This window comes from Triticum aestivum, chromosome 6B (assembly GCF_018294505.1).
Source record: "Triticum aestivum cultivar Chinese Spring chromosome 6B, IWGSC CS RefSeq v2.1, whole genome shotgun sequence".
In the NCBI taxonomy this organism is placed as follows: Eukaryota; Viridiplantae; Streptophyta; class Magnoliopsida; order Poales; family Poaceae; genus Triticum; species Triticum aestivum.
In genome coordinates, this window is record NC_057810.1 from 402,731,579 (window position 1) to 402,739,245 (window position 7,667).

At 44.3% G+C, this 7,667-nt stretch overlaps 1 long non-coding RNA gene across 4 annotated transcripts; it reads left to right on the forward strand.

The window, feature by feature from the left end:
• The first annotated feature begins 819 nt into the window (after positions 1-819).
• On the forward strand, positions 820-4,093 carry LOC123137279 (uncharacterized). 4 transcript variants are annotated; one of them, XR_006468028.1, is made up of 4 exons: positions 821-1,549; positions 1,725-1,807; positions 1,940-2,657; positions 3,673-4,093. It is a non-coding gene; the product is annotated as an uncharacterized lncRNA (long non-coding RNA). The 4 variants fall into 4 exon arrangements; XR_006468029.1 differs by having other exon boundaries at positions 820-1,549; positions 1,725-2,678; XR_006468026.1 differs by having other exon boundaries at positions 1,725-2,657.
• The last annotated feature ends 3,574 nt before the right edge of the window (positions 4,094-7,667 follow it).

Below are 7,667 nucleotides of genomic sequence, written 5' to 3' on the forward strand. Positions count from 1 at the left end.
CCATGGTCGATTCCCCGTCCGGCGGAGCGCTGGCGAAGGCTCCAAGATGAGATCTCGCGGATACAGAAGGTTACGGTGGTGGAAATTGTGTTTCATTGGCTCCCTGGATGTTTTCGGGGTACGTAGGCTTATTTAGGAGGAAGAAGTACGTCGGTGGCCGCCCGAGGGGCCCACGAGACAGGGGGCGCGCCCTATAGGGGGGGCGCCCTGCTATCTCGTGGCTGCCTCGGCTGCTTCTTGACTTGCACTCCAAGTCCTCTGGATCACGTTCGTTCCAAAAATCACACTCCTAAAGGTTTCATTCCGTTTGGACTCCATTTGATATTCCTTTTCTTCGAAATACTGAAATAGGCAAAAAAACAGCAATACGGGCTGGGCCTCCAGTTAGTAGGTTAGTCCCAAAAATGATATAAATGTGTAAAATAAAGCCCATAAACATCCAAAAGGGGTAAAATAATAGCATGGAACAATCAAAAATTCACTGCTGGAATCAGGAAATTTGCCGTCTGCCAATTCTTTGTCGTCAGCTAGCGGACGGCAAAGAAGGTCTTTGCCATCAGCTTCCAAGAAGCTGGCGGCAAACAAATGACAGACGGCAAAGAAGGTCTTTGCCATCTGCCATTTCTTTGCCGTCCGCTGGCTGACGGCAAAGAATCTTTGCCGTCCGCTGGCTGACGGCAAAAAGGAAGGTGGTACCCACTAACAAAAAAACTAACGGCCACTTTCTTTGCCATCTGCTAGCGGACGGCAAAGAGCCCGAAAGCAGACGGCAAAAAAAATAACCTAACGTATCTAATAGCCGCCCCCGGCACACACCCACCCACGACCCACACAGCCTCGGGCCCCACCCACGATGCACACACGCCCAACCCACGCGCACACACACCCACGTTGGATCCCATCTCTCGTGTCATCCTCGATCCCCTTTCTCCACCCCACGCTGCCGCCAGATTTCGGTGATCCCAGCCGTTCCCCACCGCCCAGCTCTCCTCCCCGAGGTCACCTCTCCCTGCTCACCATTTCCACCGACCGGCTTCTCTCCTTGCCCAGGAGAGTCCCGCCTCCTCGCTGCCAAGGAGGCCGCCGCCCGCCGCCTCGAGCGGCGCCGCCTCCTCCTCGAGCGCCACGCCGCAGACCTCACCTCCCGCGCCCTCACCGCCCGCGCTGACACCGACGCCACCCATGCGCGCTGCCTCGCCGTCGCCCGCGACATCAGCTCGACCAACGGCGAGATCGAGGACGCGCAGTAGAAGGCAGAGAAGTGGGACCGCTTCTACGAGTCCAAGAGGAAGGAGATGGAGGAGCTCCGGCCGTCATCTCCACAGCCTCCATCCACCCCGGCCGCAGCCACTTCTCAACCCCACGAGAAGCCTCCTGGCGTAGTTCCTCGTCACCGTCCTCCTCCCGGTCGTTTTCCACCTCCGACTCCACCTGGTGGTCCCAGAGGCGACGATTCCCCGTCGCCTCGGCCGACGTAGAGCTCTGCGAGGCTGCCGCAGGTGATGGAGACTCTGTCCACGTCATCGAGACGCCGCAGCCCAACTCAAGTGTTAGCCCCAACTTTGCTCAATTAACTACCTCTCTGGTTGTATATGAGTTGGAGAGTCACGTAATTCTGTAATGTGGGATGTTGTCTCAGTTTCTGTGCGATGAGTAGACTAGATTAGGTGATAAACTGATGAATTGATGCTTGATTCTGATGGTCATGGTGTGCTGCTTTGCAGGTTAAGTTCAGCATGGAGGTGCCTCCCTTGATATGCCAGGAGTGCTACCAAACAACTTTCTCGAGTACTCAAAGCATTTCGAGGTACCATTTCTATGCTAAAACCTGTATCAAATGATGAACATTGGAATTCGTGAGGACAAACATTATGCAAAGAATTACAAAGCACAGCCAGGAATGTGGGCTTATGCCAAATCTTAACGACTACAAGTTCAGTAATCATGAACTGCAGATACAGAGTTCCGGGCGATGTCGCAGCGGGAGCTCGTCAGGAAGTGCAGAGGCTCAAGGCCTCTGTGTCTCAACTATAGGCAGCCCTGCAGGAGCTGCAGAGCAGCGGGTTGCACTCGGACGATGCCGGGATCGGGGCTGCGGAAGCCAGGAAGGCCGACCTCATGGCTAAGAAGGCCAAGCTGGACGAGACCCTGGCTGCAGCCCGCCAGTTCAGAGCACTGCTTTGGAAGTAGCTCAAGAAAGCCTTCACGTCAGAGGTTAGGGATCAAAAGGCAGCACAAAACTGACTAGTTATGTGGTACAAGCAAAACGACATTCATTAGCTAGCTCATCAATCGCTTCGGATTAAGGATGCAATGCAAGTGTGGCGGGCTAGTGGACAGTAGCATAGTAGTACAAATGTGGTGTTACTTTTAGGCAAATGTTGAGCAAATTTTGAACTAATGGATGAGTTTCGTGGGACGAAGCGGGCTGCCACTTGCACTCCTCCTATTGAAGAAACGAACTTCAAATGACTCTACATGCAGATGCATGCTTTTTATTTCAGTCTTGTTTAGAGGAGGCCCCGGCGGCGTCGAGCTGCTGTTGCTGCGGGCACAGCGATGTTGGCGTGGTCGGGATGGTCGCAGCCCTTCAAGATTCTCAACGGCGGTGTCTCGACGCTGATGGCAGAGTCGACGGCGAGCATCGGCGGGTACAGGTTCAGATCATCCATGAATTGGTAGTTATTGGTCATATTTAGTTGCATTTTGGTCAGTCCGGTTGTGGCTATGGAGCACTTATTTTGGTCATGTGCTAGATCTGTCATGTAGGAGTATTTGGCAATGGATATTTGCTGATACAAAATTTTGATAATCAACTAGGAATTACAATTAGAATCAAAGCAATGCTACTTTTACACCTTTCATGAAAAAAAGGCTACTCGTAGGACCCTTGTAGGAGACCATCCTCAAGATCGACGAGAAGATGAGGTTTGTACCCTTGTAGGAGACCATCCTCAAGCAGCGCTAGATGTAACTTGACTACTTCAAACCCAATCCATGCTTGCTCCTCTTAATCAACTAGATTATATTAATTAATACTAGCTACTGAACTTCTTGGATTATGTTACCAATTTTGATGATGGGTGTCCAGCTATTATATTAGTAATTTGATTTTGGTAGTACCGTTGAATTTGGTTGCTGCTATTCATTTATGTATGTGAAGGAGTTTGATAATGTGCTCTTTTTTTGTTTGCAAAATGAAGGACGCTGCAGCCAGGTAGTGGGAATAGTTAGTCCTTGCTATTAATGGTAGTAGCATTTTTCACTGTTGAGTGTGAGGGAATTTGATCATCATCTACTTTTGCCTATCATCTACTTCTGATGTTTTCCATGAAAGTGACACGTGATCTTCCTTTGTTTTTCTTTTAGCTGATACTATGATAACTGCTTGCTTGGCCGAATTTATGGTTGTGCTGTTTCTTAGGTAAATAAAGAAACTGAGATTTAGTTTGATTTGGAGCACCTCTTGTTGTAACACAGTTCCTTCTCTTAGAGATGTACTTGTACACCAGGTTTTGGATTGGGAGGGGAAAATGCTCTTCCTCCAGTCTCTGTTGAAGTCAAACCCATCCATGCAAAATCTGTATTGTAGTACAATTAATGTAGATGAATATATATGCCTAGCAGTTTTATCGTGCATGACATTCAACTAACTTGCTCTTGTCCATGCAGATGGAGTAGGAGGACGAGCAGCAGCAGCAAATCAACCTGATGATGACGGGGTGCGGAAGGCAATGGTGATCATGCTGATGGCATGAAGAAGGCTGATGACCACAACCTGGACCTTTTGGCATTTAGAGATGGCAAACATAGGCGGCGTGGAGACAACAACCTGGACCACCCACCTCCCTTGCCTTTTTAATTTTGGTTGTGGTGGTTGCGATCGCAAATTAGTATGTAGTGTGCTTGTGGAGTTGGGTCTGGACTGCAGTGTCCATCCAGTAGGTTAGGTGTTGTTGCTGCTAGATCCCATGATGCTCACCTAAGTTTTGTGTTATGTGGAGGCCAACCTTTGTGATCTTATTTGTCGACACTTGTGTGATCTCATCTTACTTTGTGATACAAGTTGTACGATATATGTTTTTATGGATGATCTTGTGATGTTCTTTTTTTCCCGTGGTCTGTGTTAGATATTTGTGATATATGCTTGTGATATATGCATGGGCTATACATATGAATATGAACTGCTGAACATACTATAAATCAAAGATAGAGATGGCAAAGAAGGAGATTTGCTGTCCGTGCATCTGGACACTTTGCCTACAGCCGCTGACGGCAAAGGCCTGCCGTGTAGTGACATCCAGCTGACATCATTCGGCGGACGGCAAAGGCCGGACAAATTTTGCCGTCAGCGCCGGACGGCAAAGGCTGCCGTTAGCCACCTAACGGACTAACAACGTAATTATTGCCGTCTGCTTTCTTTGCCGTTAGCTACTGATGGCAAATGCCCCTTTGTCGTCAGCCGCCGAAAGCATATGGCAAAGTAGCTCTTTGCCGATCCTTACTTTGCCGTTCGCGGTTCCCGCCTTTGCCGTCTGCCGTGGCGGATGGCAAAGTAGCTAATTCATGTAGTGATTATAGATACGTTGGAGACGTATCAAGCATCCCCAAGCTTAATTCCTGGTCATCCTCGAGTAGGTAAATGATAAAAAGAGAATTTTTGATGTGGAATGCTACCTAGCATAATTCTTAATGTAATTTTCTTTATTGTGGCATGAATGTTCAGATCCAAATGATTCAAAATAAAAGTCCATATTGATAAAAGAAATAGTAACACTTCAAGCATACTAATCAAAATAATCATGTCTTCTCAAAATAACATGGCAAAAGAAGGTTCATCCCTACAAAATCATATAGTTAGGCTATGCTTCATTTTCGTCACACAAAGATGTTCCCAACTTCTATACCCCCGATGACAAGCCAAGCAATTGGTTCATACTTAAATAATCTCAAACTTTTTCAACCTTCGCACAATACATGAGCGTGAGCCATGGATATAGCACTATGGGTGGAATAGAATATGATGATGGGGATTGTGTGGAGAAGACAAAAAAGGAGAAAGTCTCACATTGACGAGGATAATCCATGGGCTATGGAGATGCCCATCAATTGATGTCAACATGAGGAGTATGGATTGCCATGCAACGGATGCACTAGAGCTATAAACGAATGCTCAACAAAACAAAACTAGTGGGTGTGCATCCAACTTGCTTGCTCACGAAGACCTAGGGCATTTGAGGAAGCCCATCATAGGAATATACAAGCCAAGTTCTATAATGAAAAATTCCCACTGGTATGAAAAAGATAACTTATGAGACTCACTATATGAAAAACATGGTGCTACTTTGAAGCACAATATATGAGACTCACTACATGAAGAACAAGGTGCTACTTTGAAGCACAAGTGTGGAAAAAGAGATAGTAATATTGCCCTTTTTATTTATTTTATTTTTTCTTCTTCTTTTTTTGGGCCTTTCTATTTTTTAATTTTTGGCCTTTCTTCTTCTTTTTCTTTGGGCAATGCTCTAATAATGATGATCATCACACTTCTATTGATTACAACATATGAATTACAACTCGAAACTAGAACACGATATGACTCTATATGAATGCCTTCGGCGGTGTACCGGGATGGTGCAATGAATCAAGAGTGACATGTATAAAAATTAATGCATCGTGGCTTTGCCACAAATACGGTGTCAACTACATGATCATGCAATGGCAATATGACAAAAGTAAGGTATGTCATGATGATGATAAATGGAACGGTGGAAAGTTGCATGGCAATATATCTCGAAATGGCTATGGAAATGCCATAATAGGTAGGTATGGTGGCTGTTTTGAGGAAGATATAAGGAGGTTTATGTGTGATAAACCGTATCGTATCATGGGGTTTGGATGCACCGGCGAAGTTTGCACCAACTCTCAAGATGAGAAAGGGCAATGCACGGTACCGAAGAGGCTAGCAATGGTGGAAAGGTAAAAGGGCATATAATCCATGGACTCAACATTAGTCAAAAGAACTCATATACTTATTGCAAAAATTTAGAAGTCATCAAAAATCAAGCACTACGCGCATGCTCCTAGGGGGATAGGTTGGTAGGAAAAGACCATCACTCGTCCCCGACCGCCACTCATAAGGATGCACAAGCCAGGTATACTTCATGTTTCAAATTTGTTACACAACTTTAACCATACGTGCATGCTATGGGACTTGCTAACTTCAACACAAGCATTCTTTAAATTCGCTACAGGACTTTCTAACTTCAATACAAGCATTCTTTAAATTCATAATCATCCAACTAGCATGAATTTAATATCACTACCTCCATATCTCAAAACAATTATCAAGTATCAAATTGATCATAGCATCCAATTCACTTCCTATGATAGTTTTTATTATACCCAACTTGGATGCCTACCATTCTAGGACCAATTTTATAACCATAGCAAATACCATGCTGTTCTAAAAGACTCTCAAAAAGATATAAGTGAAGCATGAGAGACTAGAAATTTCTTCAAAAATAAGTCACCGCCGTGCTCTAAAAGATATAAGTGAAGCACTAGAGCAAAAACTATCAAGATCAAAAGATATAAGTGAAGCACATAGTGTATTCTAGCGAATTCTAATCATGTAGGCTTATCCCAAAAGGTGTGTACAGAAATGATGATTGTGGTAAACTAAAAAGCAAATACTAATATAATACACGACGCTCCAAGCAAAACACATATCATGTGGCGAATAAAAATATAGCTCCAAGTAAAGTTACCAATGAACAAAGACGAAAGAGGGAATGCCTTCCCGGGGCATCCCCAAGCTTAGGCTTTTGGCTATTCTTGAATATCTTGGGGTGCCTTGGTCATCCCCAAGCTTAGGCTCTTGCCACTCCTTATTCCATAGTCCATAAAAGCGTTACCCAAAACTTGAAAACTTCACAACACAAAACTCAACAGGAAATCTTATAAGCTCCGTTAGTGAAAGAAAACAAAACCAACTCATAAGGTACTGTAATGAACTCATTCTTTATTTATTTTGGTGTTAAACCTACTGTATTGCAACTTCTCTTTGGTTTATAAACTATTTTATTAGCCATAGATGCATCGAAATATGCAAACAACACACGAAAAACAGAATCTGTCAAAAACAGAACAGTCTGTAACAATTTGTAACTAACGCAAACTTCTGGAACTCTAAAAATCCTACCAAAATAGGAAGTCCTGTACAATTTGTCTATTGATCAGCAGCAAAAGTAATCAACGCAAAAGCACGTTTTTGTGATTTAACAAAACTAAATCCGTACGTGCAATGTTTCTATTTTTCAGCAGAATCAAATCAACTATCGTCATAGGTTATCCTATAGGTTCTACTTGGCACAAACACTAATTAAAAGATAAAAACACATCTAAACAGAAGGTAGATGCAAGATTTATTACTAAACAGGAACAAAAACGAAAAAACACAAAGAAAATTGGGTTGCCTCCCAACTAGCGTTATCATTTAGTGCCCCTAGCTAGGCATAAAAGCGAAGATAGATCTAACTAGTCCCATCTTTGATTTTCAGTTTTTTAGCGGAGTCATGTTCGGATCCGGGAGGTTCTTTCCGTTTCCCTTCATACTCGGAAATATTTAGATCTAAAGAATCCAACCGCTTATTACAAAGAGTAAT